We start from the raw sequence: 14,877 nt of genomic DNA, 5'->3' as shown, positions 1-14,877 counted from the left end.
AAAGCCCACACTTCAGAAGACAGAAGGAAAGAGAAACCAGCTGGATGTGTCGGTGATCTCACGGATGCATTACATCTCAGCCTCCCTCCCTTCAGCCCCTCCAAAATAGTCTTTCTTATTTAAGCCAATTTGAATGGGCTTTCTATCACTTCTAACAAAGGCATCAGAACTAAGATGGGTAAGGGGCTTCCCAAGTTACAGATCTCATGAGGGTACGATGGTCTCCCCAGAGCAGGGCAGGTTTCCAGGCACAGTGACCAGCAGCTCGAGCCACCTATGGTCTCCTCTCCGCAAAGACACAGAGCCGGTGGGCCTCATTCCTAGGTCGCCCCCTCCCCTACAATGTCCTGCTGGGATCTGCTCAGCGGCGGGGAAGGCGCCCCTCTACCACCTCAACACCCTTGAGCCCCTTGTACCTGGTACTTCCTGTCTCCGGGGGCTTTGCAGCTTTGCATAAAGTGTGGCCACATCTGAACAAACTTCCCAGAGGCTGACGGAACTGCAGAAAGAAGTTCAGGCAAAATGCTTCCTTCCAAAGCGCTGAGATGACAACTGGGTTTCTAGCTTTGTAATGTAAATGACCTTGAAAACTCCAGCAGCATATAGCAATGGAAGACTGCTCGCGAAAGGATGGAGAAGCGATGTTTCAATCACATCCAGTTGTTTAGTGATCTTGCTAATAAAGCAAGACACGGCCCTTTGGGAAACAGAGGGAGGGAGGGCGTGTGCGTGTGTGCGTGTGTGCGTGTGTGTGTGTGTGTGTGTGTGTGTGTGTGTGAGACAGAGAGAGAGAGAGAGAGAGAGAGAGAGAGAGAGCCTGAGAGAAAGAGAGAGAGAGAGCGCTCACACGCAGTTAAACCTCCACCCCAGACTTTCATCAGAGATGACAGGTCTTTGTCTAAAAGTCAGAAGTTAACAGCTTCTTGTTAATGAAGTTTCTATGTTTTCTGTTTGTTTTGTTTTTTAATTACTTTGTGGGAAGTTACCTTCAAATTATGGCACCAAATTGGCAAAACTGGGGGGAAAAAGGTATTTTTCCAGCAGATTAGTATTCATTCACTCATGTATTCATGCAGTCTTTCATTCAGCCCACACAGCGCTTACTCCTGTCAGAGAGACGTCCTAGGTCTCTGGGAAGCTGAACAAACAAGGCCACGTGTGGGCCCTCATGAAGGTAGGTCCCAGGGCGCATGCAGACCCCAGCAGACGGACAAGCGAGGCTGCGGGTGGCGTGGAGTGCCATCACCGGGGAAACCGCGTCACAGAACCAGTGGTCACGACCAGGAGTGTCAGTTCCCCCATCTCGTCCTGGCTGAAGCAAAGCTGCCCGCAGGGACCGCGTCGTTATTGGCATCCGAGTTCCTGGGGAAACAGACCCTCCAAGGCAAAGGAACCTAACGCCCCCAGATTACAGAGCAGTGCTCACGCATCTCAGTTGCCTACAGTAAATCGAGGAAAATGACTCAAGCAGAGTTTAGAACGCCACGGTTCTGGGACATCTAACTGTGAACCAGGAAACGCATGAGCACTTCTTTCCTTGGTGACTGAATGGCATGCATCCCTAATCTAACAAAGCCACGTCGTCATGGGAACCAGACACAGTCCAAGGCCACAGGTTAAAAATTAAGCTCCACCTGTGGTGACGTTCCTTATCAATCTCTCCACATTCAAAGCCTTCCTCCTGTACAGGCAACTGGACGACAGCATCTGCCAGCGGCACCAGCTCTGTTGCCTGGTTACTAACTGGGGACACGGACAAGCCCTGGCTGGACACGGTGACAGACTGGACAGCGTAGGGAAAGAGCTGGCCCTGCACAAAGCCCCCTGTCATTGGCCTCTGTGCCCATGAGTGAACACGGGCCCCACGGGCCGGCACTGTCACCCCAGCAGGCTCCTGCAGGCGCTGATGACCCCACTCACGGCAGCGACTCACTGGGGTGTGCCCACGACTCAGTGACTCATCAGGAAAAGGGAGAGGGAGGGCTCCTGGATCCGGCAGCAGCAGTTGTGAAGGGACGTGAGAGGAGCCATTCCAGGCCCCTCCCCGGCTTCTGCGGCTCGCAGCCCCATCCCTGGCGTCCCTCCACTCGTGGGTCACCCCCTCGACCCCCCATCTCTGCCTCCAGCTGCACATGCGTTCTCCCTGGTGCCTGGCCAGCTCTGGACCCACATTTCCTCGTTTTCGTAGGGACACCAGTCATATTGGACAAGGACCCACCCTAACGATCTCGGTTTAACTTGACTGCTTCTAGATAGCCCCTCCCTCCAAATACAGTCACCTTCTGAGGTCCTGGGGTTAGGACTCCAGCCCCTTGTGGGGACACAATTCAGTCCCGAGCAGACCTCGAAGTGACCCAGGTGGGCCACCCTGTGCAGCCAGTGAGCACAGAGACACCTGCGAGTGGGGGCTGTGCAGTGAGGCGGGGCCCCTGCGAGCAGCAGCCTGAGGTCCGCTGGAGAGAGGCCTGCGAGCGCCCAGCGCATGGGGGGCGGGGGGTGCGCACAGTGCTCTAGGGGGGCCAATGCTCTCGCAGTGGGGCACCCTCAGTGTGCCCTTCACACCAGCCTCCTGGGAAGCTACAACCTTAGATGACACTAAGAACTCCTGATCCTGACCACAAGGCTTCAGGAAGAGGGGCTTCTGAAAGGTGAGTGTGAGGTGCAGACTCCGAGTGGCGCCTTTCCATGAGGGAAAGGTGTGGAGCCCACGCAGCGAGAGTGCAGAGCTCTGCCTGCCTTAGTTGAGCCTAACTGTAGGTGTGTCGAGACAATGGGGAAACAGCACCAGGCCCATGAACTCTAATTGCATGATTAAGGCTCTCCAGCAAAAACGGAAGCCAACACAGAGGAACGTGACTGGGCTGAGCTCCTGGATCAAGCCCTTCCTGAAGCTAGTGACTCTGCAACGACACCAGTCAGTGAACTCCCTCTCAGTTCTGCATGAGCCGGTTTGAGCTGGTTTTCTGTTATGGGCAAGCTAGAGAGCCCTGACACAATGCTGGCACAGGGCACCAAGCCCAAAGACCTTTCTAGAATACAGCCGTACCAGCAGCCTCGGGCATCTACCCCACAGAACAAAAGGAGCAAAAGCCAACGGCTCTGCCCAGAGACCAACGTGAAGCAGGTGTTCTCGCGACCCTCGTGGCAGTGCTGAGGTCGGAGCTTCACGGCACTCCGCAGCTGCAGCCAAACTCACCGGCCCTCTCCCTGCCTCCACGCTGGCCGGCCGCACACGAGAGTCACTGAGCACCAGCCTGAAGCAGAGACAACTGCCCAGCTCCCGTGTGTTTCCCGACAAGCCCAGGACAGCACTGACAGCTGCGTGCCTGCAGTCGGCACCCACAGAGCCTGTTCCAGCCTGATTTGTCTGCTTTAAAAAAGGCAACTTAAAATACATAATCACGTTAGTCGTGAAAGGTAATGACATTAAGGACCACTGTCACTAGACATTTCTGCACAAACATCGTTCGGCCGGGACAGTGTGTCCTGAGGCCCTGACCAGAAGGGAGCCTGGAGCCCGGGAGGGGCCTGACCACCGTCTAGGGTTTGGCCCCAGACCACAGCACCGCCTGCAGCTCACCGGGCACAGCCCTGAGGTCACTGGGGCTGGGGTTCCCCAGACATCACAGTTCTGTCACGTCTGGGTACCAACTACTAACCTCCCCCTTTTCCTAGATAAGTGTATGTGTTCCATGGATATAAAGAAACTGAGAAAGGAAACTCATATCACTAGCCTGACACCATTGGTTAGAGCGCTCGTTATAACTGTTTCTAACAAATAGTTCTAATTTTCTCCAGCAAACGTGACCATATCTGGGTTTTGTTGACTGTGTCTGTCTCTTTTGTTACCTGTAGAACACTCTGGAAATACTGGATTGGTTGGTGGATTAAGGCAAAGCCTTCAGCAGGCTGACAGAAAATTGCCCACAGAGACTGAGAAGACAAACTCTCTCCCTCTGCGAGCCTGCTCACGGCTTGGATGTAAGCATCTCAGCGCCAGGAGCTCAGGGCACTGAGTGAACACTTCCTGCCTGCCAACCCCAGGGCGGGGGCACACGACTTATCGAAGAGGGCACCGAAAGAGCAGATGGTGTGGCCCACGTACCCGGATACTGGGAGGTCCCCTTGCTTCCAGTCCAATGATTCCTGGCACCAGCAAATATTGACTGAGCACCCATGATGGATTAAGTCAGGATGTCAGACTACCTACACGCATGTGCACGCACCCACATAAATATGCAGACAAAGGTCCAGAAGGACCAAACTCATGGCACTGCTCAGCTGGTGGAGGGAAGAGATTCAAAGACACTTGAGGTTTTACAAATCAAATATGTTAAGTGGGTGCAAAAGTAATTGCAATTATTTTTAACATGTTAAACTGCAATTACTTTTGCACCAACCTAAAATCAATTTACTGTCCGAGTAATGAAAAAAGAATTTGAAACGCTCTTGCACAGGGTCTGCATGTGCCTGGACACAGAGAGCACGTGCACGCGCACACATGCACACACCCCATTTCTGGAGGGGCCTCTGTTTCCTAACACAGCAAAACTGTGCTGCACGTGTGTTTGCACACACGCGGGAAAGGTCTAGAAATTCTGAGAAGAAACACCAAAATGTGAACAGTGAGTGGGGTTAGCAGCCAGTGGGGTCAGGAAGGGGAAAGCCACCAGGGCACGCTAACCTGACACACCTCTGTGACACGCGACGTCACTGAGCGTCGGCTGCCCTCGAGGTCTGACGAGCAAAATACTTTACAGATGTTCCCACGACCTCTGAGCAAGTGCTGCCCGTGACACACCTCTGGCTCAGCTCTGTGAATAAACAGCTCACTGTCGTATGTGCACAGAGGGCTCCAGAGACTGCTTGGATGGAGACGACCATACTGAGAACAGTGGTCATTACAGATCTGGGGGTAAAATGTTGCCCTCCGCGAGCTCAGACCTCCGCGACCATGAGTGGGGCTGTGTTGGAGGCAGTTTTAGCTTCTTCAGGCTGAAGGGCCTCTCAGAGAGCCACCTCTGAGTCTGAGACTCACTGGATGGGATCCGCTTCTGTAGGTCGTGAGGATCTGTTTTCTAATTGCTTTCCCTTCATGGTGAAATAACCCAAACACCACCACTCCCTTCCAAAGTGAGAGCAAGAGCTAAATTCAAATGCAGTAACTTAAAGAAGCATCTGCAATTGCAAGCAGCCAACAAGCTATCAAAAAAAAAAAAAAAAAGATCAGCGCGTTCCAGATAGGAAAGATTCGCACACAGGCCTAGCCCTTGTCTCAGCAGCTTTCAACCCCCGAACAAGGGAAATAAGAAGCATCCATAACCCGCTCTCGAAATAACCTGCCTGTTAGCACCAGAGAATGTTGCCTTCTGTCTCCCCAGGCCGTGTAGAATGAATGAACCGGGAAAACTTACATGCAAATAACTACCAGCATCATCAGTGAGATCCATCCAGTTCACAAGCGTTCCTCATGACACGTGATAAGGGCATGCAAATAAACATCTGCTTATAAATGACATCCATTGGAGAAACTGCTACTGTGATGTTGAAAATGATCAAAAATAAAGGTTTGGGAATATTTTTGAGGCGTGTCCCCCTGCAAGGAGCCTGCCTTTACTAATTAAATGATGATTTTTTTTTTTTACTCTATAATGATGGGAAACGAATGGTTACCAAATGTATATCCTATATTGGAAAGAGCTGAGTTTCACACATAGAAGAAGATGAACCCATAAAACAGAAATCACAAGACTGAGTGTAAATTTCAGTCTGCTGAACACATACTCGCTGGGGCCACTCCTCCCATCACCCTCAGCAACCCCATCATCATCACCATCACCACCATCATCATCACCACCACCATCACCATCATCACCATCACCACCATCATAATCACCACCACCACCACCATCACCACCACCACCACCACCACCACCACCATCACCACCACCATAATCACCACCACCACCACCATCACCATCACCATCATCACCACCACCATCACCACCATCATCATCACCATCACCACCATCATCACCATCATCACCATCAGCACCATCATCACCATCACCACCACCACCATCACCATCACCACCACCACCATCACCATCACCATCATCACCATCACCATCACCACCATCATCACCATCACCATCACCACCACCACCATCACCATCACCACCATCACCATCATCACCATACCCACCACCACCTTCACCATCACCACCATCATCACCATCACCACCATCACCACCATCATCACCATCACCATCACCACCACCACCATCACCATCACCACCACCACCATCACCATCACCACCATCACCACCATCATCACCATCACCATCACCATCATCACCATCATCACCATCACCACCATCACCATCATCACCATCAGCACCATCAGCACCATCACCACCACCACCATCACCATCACCACCATCATCACCATCATCACCATCACCATCACCACCATCATCACCACCATCATCATCACCATCACCACCACCACCACCACCACCATCACCACCATCATCACCATCACCATCACCATCACCACCATCACCACCATCACCACCATCATAATCACCACCACCACCACCATCACCATCACTATCATCACCACCATCACCATCACCATCACCACCACCATCACCACCATCACCACCACCATCACCATCACCATCACCATCACCCCCACCACCATCACCATCACCACCATCATCACCATCACCATCACCACCATCACCATCACCACCATCACCACCATCATCACCATCACCATCACCATCACCACCATCACCATCACCACCACCATCACCATCATCACCATCATCACCATCATCACCATCACCACCACCACCACCACCACCATCAGCAGCACCATCATCACCACGTCCATGATCACCACCCCACCAGTATGCTTACTGGAGTATGAGACTTAGTCCCATTTGTTTTCTATCAGGAGCAACCCCCAATGCCAAGGCCAGACAGAAGCACCAAAGGTCTAGCTGGTTCTCATTCTGCTTCATGCTCTAAATGTCTCACTGGCAACCAGTGCCTGGCCAGCCCCCTGCCAGGCAGAAAGAAGCGGCTATGGTCCTTACTACCTACCATCATGTCATGATCACATGGGCTGAGAGAACGAACGCCCCACCGGGTCAGCGTCCACACAGGAGCCTCAGACCAAACGCCACGGAAAGGGATGAGCGAGCGCCCTGCCTGGATTTCTCTCCTGGACTCTGTACCTACACACTTTTCTCAAAACAGAGTTTCTGTGCAAAACTGAATCAGAATCTTCCCCCAAATCAGATTCTCGTTCAACCTTTCCTGTCACAGGTACTGGCGCCCCCCTGCACTATATCGTCCTCGCCCGAACCTGAAAGCCACGCTTGTCATCTCTCGTCACCATCTCCCACCCCAGTTCCCACGATGACTGACAGGTCCAACGGCCCCAGTTCCTCTGGAATCTCTCCGATGCCCCCTCTTCCGTCACTGACACCCTGCCCTAGCCACCTCTGCCACTCATCTGGACACAGTGGCTCCCCGTTCTCCTCACTGCCATCCACTCAGAATTCGGTGTGATCATTTCAGAAGGCAAATTTGATCATGTCACTCTCATACTGAAAACCTGTCACTACTGGCTGGCCTTGGCTCTTAAGATTTAAAATCGAGACGCTAGTACTGCCTGTGAGGTCCTGCATGAGCAGCCCACCCCCCGCCCCACGCCTGTGGCCAGACAACCACTTCTCATGCATCACACTCCGTCCTGCCTCGGGGCCTTTGCTCTGCTTTGCCCCACAGCACTGCTGTCTCCCGGAGGGTACAGACAGCACCTGCTTTGGCCACCGGGCTGTCCCCCCAGCTAACTGACATACAGTTGGCACTTGAGCAACACGTCTTGAATAGACCATTAAACAGTGACGGAATGGACGGAAGGAAGAAAGAACAACTTACCTAAGTTCCACAGCTGGGTTCCTGGTCTCAGGACAGGAAGGGGAAACTCCCAGGTGGGTCTGCCAAATGTTGGATCTGCCAAATGTGTCTTCTGGACCCACAGGCTTCAGGTGTGATGGGTGGTTTCTAAACTGTAGGAGGAAGCATACGATCTTTGGTCACAAAAGAACAGCCTGTAAAGTTGGCTTTTCTGCCCCTCTCACCTTCCTCCACACCTAAGACACAGGGAAAATCAGGCAATATGCTACCATGTTCCAGCTCACAGTACTGGGGGCTGAGTGACAGAGCTGTCACTCACGTCATGGTCCCAGCCTGACGGCTCTTTCCCTTCAACCAAACTTCCTGGTGTAGAACAAAGCAGACACACACACACACCCAACACAAAGCTCTCCTGACTCTGTGAGTAGAATTCCATGTCCCTTAATGTCCCAGGAGAAACTGCCTGGAGGGCTAATGATCTCTCTTTGTCTGTCTGCAAATGGCCTGGCTGATGAGAACGAGGGACAGAACGGCAGCCACTAGTCAACACCCAGCTTGCTCTGTACACAACCTTAGCGGCATAAACATGGCTGCCAGCCAGGGCACCGGAGACATGTTACTACAGGTGAAATCACCCGGAGCAGCGTGCTGCAGGGGCCAACTCTCAGGGAATTCCCATCTTGCCAGCAAATATTTACAGACAGAAACTCCCAGATTTCAGGAGAACTTCAAGTTGACATAAGCAATGAAGATATCAGAAGTTCTTTTATTCCTCTCTTATTGTTAATGAAATGTTGTTAAACCTCCTGGAATCACAGAATCAGATGGTGAGAGGAACTGCTAGAGGTTTCACCGGAGTGCCAGTGTCCACGGAGGCAGCAGGGGCTAGTGGGAGAGCAAACAGCACATCAGGAGTCAGCGTGAAACGTGGAGTTCAGGAACAGTCTGCAGGACCAAAATCCAACTTATTTCAATACAGCAAACATTTGCTGAGTCCTGCGAAGCTCCTGGCAGTGGCTGAAGCCAAACAGAAATGAGAGCGAGTCCTTCCAGGACACACAGTCTGACAGGAGGCCAGAGCCTCCGCACACAATTTTAATTCAAGCTAGACTTTAATAAGATTTAGAACGATGTGCAAAGGTGATGTGAGGGGAAGATGTCTAGACAGGAGATGGGGGTTCATTTCCTGAGACAGTTCATGACAGAGCTCAGGACCCCAAGGAAGCAGGGGGAGCTCGCCGCAGTGAAGCTCCCACTGACACAGAGGAGTCGGTCAGCAGAGACCCCTGCCCAGGCGCCATGCACACGCAGGCCGGTGGGCACTCCCCGTACCAGACGGCCCCGCCTGACAGCCCCATCTACGTAACAGGAAGGGCTGTTCTCGACTTAGGACACTGATAAGTCAGAAAGAGCAGTGCGGGCATATCGCTTAGGATTACTGAGGTAACTTAAAGAAGAAACCACTAGAAGGCTTACAGGTAGGTTCAAGGGACAATGGAAAGAAGACAAGAGATGGTGGGTTTTATCATACTGTTGATGTTTTTCATTATGTGTATGTACTTTAAACTTAAGAACAGAGTTGGCGCTCAAAAGGCAAGCTTATGTGTACTTTGGAAACTCCCCGAAGTTTCAAAGGGAACCTTATCCGGTCACACTAACTTACTCAATATGCTTCTTTCCTCTAAATTACATGAAACAAACAGCTATCAAATAACATCATTTTTTTAATCTATACACCTCCTAAAATCCTGACGTTACCCCATCAGTCCAGCTAGCCAGGTGGGAATGCCTGCTGGAAGCAATGAAAGGCATGGAGAGGTCTCTCCACACAACAGGCGGGCCGAATGGAAAGTGAACTGAAGCAAAGAGACTTCCAGAAGAAGCCAGCCCAGCAGAAGCACTGCCTGTGTGTTGACATTGTCCTTCTAAGGAATCCTGTCCTCTCAGACAAACAGTTAAGGATGCCGTAAAAATAAGAAAACAGAAAACCATGATAACTTACTAGTTATGCAAATATTTCCCTATTCTGTGAAACACATTTTAGGTGGGACATACTTCCCAGCCTCTCAATGCATTCAGTGATTTCGCTGCTGGCTGCACAGAACGAGTCAATTCACCTTGTGTTCCCCTCGTCTTTCTGGCTCTGAGTCTGTCCTTCTTCAAGCATCTTCCACCCTGGGCTCTGGGCCCCGTCCCTGGCCACTCACCGACGGGGCTAAACGGACCTCAGAGCTTTCCACCCCACCAGGCTGCCCGGGGAGCTAGTTAATGATTACAAGGCATGGAAAACTACTCCCTATGCGGGGTGTTATATACTATATACTCTATATGCGGTGTTATACATGCGGGGTGACTATTACTACTTCCAAAGGGGTCCAGAGAGACGAGGCCTTTGTGGGGACGTGCTTAACCAACTCTCACGACGCCACAGTAGATCTGACCGTGGGGCTCAGCTATCACTTCAGACAAAGGGTTAATTCACGGAGCTGTTCGGGCAGATCTGGCAGCAATGATGTATTGATGTCCATTTTATATGCAGCCATCCAATGCCGAGCCACATAACACTCCCCACCTGCTCTGCCCTGCAAACAGGTTCATCGCCGCGCACAAAATTAATTGTTCTGCCTGAGGGGAGAGCCAATCCTTGCTACTCAGTATCAGGCAGGACCAGACTCCACCTAACTACTTCCTACGAGATTCTCCCCACACAGGCAAAATGAGAAAGAACCCACTGGTCTTAGAGCCAGCATGAGTCTCCTGACATCGTCACGTGTATTATCTCCACCAATATCGGCCTTGGAGGAAACAAAAATGCTACAATTATCGTCAGCATCTACTTCTATTCATTGAAAACCTTTATGACGTTAAACGTGGCCTCACTGACCAGGCTTACAGAATTGGCAAATGCTGCCCCAAATCGAACACGAAGCGCAGAGTAAAACCTCCCACTGGAGACATCACGACTCTGAAGCCGTGCTGCTTTTAACAGCAGTTCTTTCTGGGATGCCAACTGAGCGCGGCCAAATTGTTTCACTTGGGACAGAGCCTTCCGAGGGGTACAATGCAGAGGACAAATGCGGGGCTGGACCCCCTGCCTGCGTGCAGGTTAACCTGTGGCCTTTCGTCCCGAGCAATTTCGTACTGGGAGTGCCCTCCGCACAGCCTACCCGTGAACGGCCCTCGGTGCCAAGGACCCTTCCTGAGCTCACTGGTCTGGGCAGCCACAGTGACAGCAGCACAACCAAGATCCAAAGGCTGTGACGCCAGGACCGCTCGCAAACTCCACGGCTGCCCAACAAAGCGTGCTGTCTCCCGGTCCCCCCTCGAGCCAGTGGCACCCAGAGGTCGGCTCCCCAGCCTGTGTGCCTGGGCCACACCTCCCTGACCCGGCAGACTGTCCCCAGCTCCACGGCGGGTACTTACAAGCTGCTGGGATGGGCATTCTGCTGGATCAGACGGGCCAGCCCGGGCCACTCACACAGCACCAGCCTTCTATCCCCACCGAGGCCCATGCAGAGCTTCGGGAAGACTATTTACTTATTCATGGACGGCCCCAGCTGGCCAGGAACTGCTTTGTGTCAGCTGAATAGGATGGTAATTCAATCCCCAAACGGGAACTGCTCGGCACAAGGCACAGCTGTCATCATGAGTCACGCAGATAAGGGACACGGCTCCAGAGCCACTGGCGAAACCTGTGTTTGGACAATGCGCAGCGTGACAAGGCACGGCCTTCTCTTCCTCAGCCACGCTCTCGCCCTCTGAATCTCGCCACCCCACTCACATTCTCGTGGGAATTACGGCCAGGACCATACCCTTGGGAGAAGAAGCAGGGAGGCAGGAAGTGCTCCCTGATTTGTTGAAGAAAGTGTGAGCACCAGCGACAGAGAAGATGGAAATTCTTGAGAATCGGCAAGGAAACTGCAGGACAAAGTAGCCAGCATCACCGGTGTACGTGGATCGTGCTTGTCAGCGGCGGGGTCTCCAGCACCCCCAGCTGATGGCATTAATTAAGAAGTCACAGGATCCAGAGAATGGCCTGACACTTAGGGCTGAAAGGAACCAAATCAGGTGGTGAAGCCAAAGCCCTCTGGTCCCCAGAGAACATACTAGAAGAGGTCCATCTCCACTCCGTTCCTGCCATGCTCGGGCCTCCTGGTCACTTGTCCTTGAGGATTCAAAACCGGATTTCTCTGTTTCAGCCACATGAAGCCCTCCTCCCTCCCACGCCCTCTACGAGCCCCTTCTCTACGCCCCTCCTTCCCCACGGAGCTGGGACTCAGCCCTCAGAACTGCCATTTCCAGTGAATCCTGACCTGATTTTCCTGTTGTTCTCCACTTGGCACAACCCACCCCAAAGGCAGCCCACAGACCATGTTCTCTGCTCGTACCACACAGGATGCTGGTGACGGCTGTGGAAACCCACTCCCAGGCGGGCCCGTGCCCCCCTTACCCCTGTCCCCCAAGACCGAAAGCTCCATGAGCATCCAGACCATGCCGACCCTGCTCTGTGCAGCATTCTGAGCCCCCCACAGAACGCCCGGCCACAGTAACTATTCAAAGAGCTGTTGAAATACCAAAGGAGTGACCTCTTCAACTTCAGTGTGGCCCTGAAATACGTATCCGTCAGGATGGGCCAGGTTACGCCGCAGTAACAAAGAGCCCTCAAGGGTCAGCAGCTGACAATGACAGGTCTCTGTCCCACTCATGCTCTGTGTCTGTGGAGTGCCAGCTGTAACTCTGGTCACAGTGTCCTCACTCCACGACCAGGCTGAGGGAGCAGAAGTGGGAAAGCGGCCACAGTGGCTTAAATAAACAATTCCATTCCATGCAGACATTGGATGGCTCACTGAGATGTCCTGCTGAAGCGACTCTTCCCCTCTTCACCCAGCCCTCGCCTTCCTGTCCTCATCACCTCGCCGTCTGGTTAGAGGCCGTCTCCAACCACCTAAAGCACACAGCGTCTACTCCCCACCACCCCCAACAAACATTTTTAGCTGTGCCATTAGAAGTACGGCCTCTGAGAACAGCCCTTGTTCATCTTACTCCCCACCAGTATCTGGAACATAGTAAATGCTCAAAAAGCACTTGTTGAATAAAAGAATGAATGACTAAAACGGCACATTACACTGGAGAAACCACAATATTTTGGCGTAATACGTTATAAAATTAGAGAGTTCAAGAAGCGGTCCCACTAAAGCGAAAGTAGTACAACACAATTGTTCTGTGGGGTAACGCAATGAGAGTGACATAATCAGAGTAGAAGCTTCAGGCCCCATGTGAAGAACCCTGAAATTAATGAAGATGGAGGTCTGTCATTGTCATCCCGCACTGGCTGCTAGGAGAGGAGGCGTCACAGGACTTGAGCAGAACCAGTCCTGACGAATGGCAGGGTGGCAAAGGTCTGGCCCCCAGCAGCTCAGTGGGAATGTCCCTGAGTAAGCCGTGTTCACGGTCCTGTTGCTGTCTGCCCGGCCACCTTCCGACCTACCTGGGATCACTTAGTGTACAGCTCGTGAGAAAGGGAAGAAAGACTGCGAGTTGCCACAACCTGGCTCATATCAGCTCTATTAACTTTAATTAAGATTTCCTTAAAGTCAGTTGGTCGATTTGGTCAATATTTTGGCCCTGGATGGATAGTAGAGAAAATCAGCTTTGGTAGTAACCAAAATTAATGACACAGGTTATTATGCCCCGAGCCCCACCCCACTGCCTTGGGACAGATGTACCCAGTATCTATTTGCTACAGATGATACTTGGTGACAACCTGTGAGTTAGTCATGTGCAAACGCAGAGACACGCCCAGTGCCTCACCCTCCTGATGTCCCCAGGGCCTCCCCGGACCCACACATTGAAGCTGCCTGTTGGGACTCTCCACGGGCTGGCATCGGCTAACAGCACCCTCACCGGCAGCCACAGCGTCCTCTGATGGGTGATGGATAAACAAACTGTGGGCTGGCCAGACAACGGAATATTAATACCATTCAGCACTAAGCTAAAACAAGCTACCAAGTCATGAAGAGACATGGGGAAAACTGGAATGCACGTTACTAAGAGAGAGAAGCCAATCTGAGAAGGCCGCACACTGTGATTCCAACTCTATGACATTCTGGAAAAGGCAGGACTATGGGGACAGTGAAAGGTCAGTGGTTGTCAGGAGCTGGGGGAGTGTGGGAGGAGGAAGTGGAGCTCCGAGGGCGTTTAGGGCAGTGAAACCAGTCTGGGTGACACCATAAAGGTGGATCCTCATCTTTGTACACCTGTCCAACCCAGAGAACGCACCACACCCACAGTGAACCGCCACGGAGACTCCGGCCCGCACTTCCTACTGCATTGATGTCACAAGTGCGCCACACTGACTCACGGCGTGAGTTACGGGAGCTGGGGGGTCAGGGGCACGGAGAATGGGGCAACCGCACATTTGCATCCACTTGGCCGTAAACCTAAAGGCACTCTTTTCTTAAAAGCCCATTACTTTTGTAAAGCAACCCCAAAAGCACCGCCCCCCGTTCACTGCTGCCCTTTGGCACATGACGAGCTGCTGCACCACTGGGGTGGGTGTGTTTCCCCCTCTTGCCCACGTGCCCAGGCAGGACGCACACTCTCCGAGGGCAAGACTTGGGACGACCTCACTGCCGTACCCCGTCCTCAGATGAGGCCTGGCTCACAAGTGCTCCAAACTATCCCCAGTGACACCTGCCCGCAGGTGACAGGCGGAACACGAGCAAGGGAAAACTGAACGCCGAGATAAGCCCTCCCACAGGAGTGCTCAGGCTGCCTCTCCAGGGATGAGTGAGCCCGGAAGACACCGGGTCACTGTGGAACGCCCGGTGAGCAAGGCACCCTCAGCACCCCGTCTCTGTCCCGGGACCCATGGCCCTGAGGGCACCCTTGTGACGGTCCCCAAAGCCTTGAATGATTAAGTCTACCTTCCACACACTGCAC

The 14,877-nt window shown here is 52.5% G+C and overlaps 1 protein-coding gene across 5 annotated transcripts in view; it reads right to left on the bottom strand.

Moving 5' to 3' along the window:
- The window catches only part of RIMBP2 (RIMS binding protein 2), a 144,275-nt gene that overhangs the window by 95,829 nt on the left and 33,569 nt on the right, over nucleotides 1–14,877 (bottom strand). For 4 of the 5 annotated variants that reach the window (XM_081036378.1, XM_081036375.1, XM_081036368.1 and 1 more), the window contains exon 2: nucleotides 7,957–8,087. The gene's annotated coding sequence lies outside the window, so the exon portion shown is untranslated. Of the gene's footprint in view, nucleotides 1–7,956; nucleotides 8,088–11,358; nucleotides 12,114–14,877 lie in introns of those variants that run through there. The other variant, XM_081036377.1, reaches the window with a different exon arrangement.

This window comes from Rhinolophus hipposideros (assembly GCF_964194185.1).
Source record: "Rhinolophus hipposideros genome assembly, chromosome: 24".
NCBI classification, from domain to species: domain Eukaryota; kingdom Metazoa; phylum Chordata; class Mammalia; order Chiroptera; family Rhinolophidae; genus Rhinolophus; species Rhinolophus hipposideros.
The sequence above is the reverse complement of the archived record's forward strand: the minus strand, read 5'-3'. Positions and strand labels throughout refer to the sequence as shown.